Source organism: Octopus bimaculoides, chromosome 16 (assembly GCF_001194135.2).
Source record: "Octopus bimaculoides isolate UCB-OBI-ISO-001 chromosome 16, ASM119413v2, whole genome shotgun sequence".
NCBI classification, from domain to species: domain Eukaryota; kingdom Metazoa; phylum Mollusca; class Cephalopoda; order Octopoda; family Octopodidae; genus Octopus; species Octopus bimaculoides.
Genome location: NC_068996.1, coordinates 4,585,760 through 4,586,503, shown reverse-complemented (window position 1 = coordinate 4,586,503; position 744 = coordinate 4,585,760).

The following is a 744-nucleotide window of genomic DNA, read 5'->3' as shown; positions in this document are numbered from 1 at the left end:
TTGATGGACATTCTTTTATTCTTTTATTCTTCTTTTTTTTGGGTTTCAGTCATGCTGCGGCACCACCTTTAGTCGAGCAAATCAACCCCAGGACTTATTCTTTCGAAGCCTAGTACTTACTCTATCGGTGTCTTATGCTGAACCACTAAGTGACGGGGACGTAAACACACCAACATCGGTTGTCAAGTGATGGTGGAGATCAAACACACACACACACACATACACACACACGCACACACACACACACACACACACGCACAGACACACATATAGGACGAGCTTCTTTCAGTTTCCGACTAACAAGTCCACTCACAAGCCTTTGGTCGGCTTGAGGCTACAGCAGAAGTCATTTGCCTAAGTGTGCCACGCAGTGGCACCTTCGGCAAGTGTCTATATATATATGTATATATGCATATATGGGTACAAGACGTCACCAACAGCAAGCTACATGAAATATGAAAACAAATGAGTTCAATACGCTAGCAACGAGAGAAACAAATGGAAGAGAGGACAAGTAACATAAAGAACGACCCTTCATCAGTTGTGGGCTGTCCATCGACTCTTCATTTCGGGCATTGAACGACAATATGACTCTTCGAACACAGATGCTCCCATAAGAACCCAAATAAAATTTTGGATTTATGGTGGGTCTACGTTGGGAACGAAAACAGGACAGTGGAGACATTCAAGGAAACCTATATACATATATATATATATATATATATATATATATATATATATATA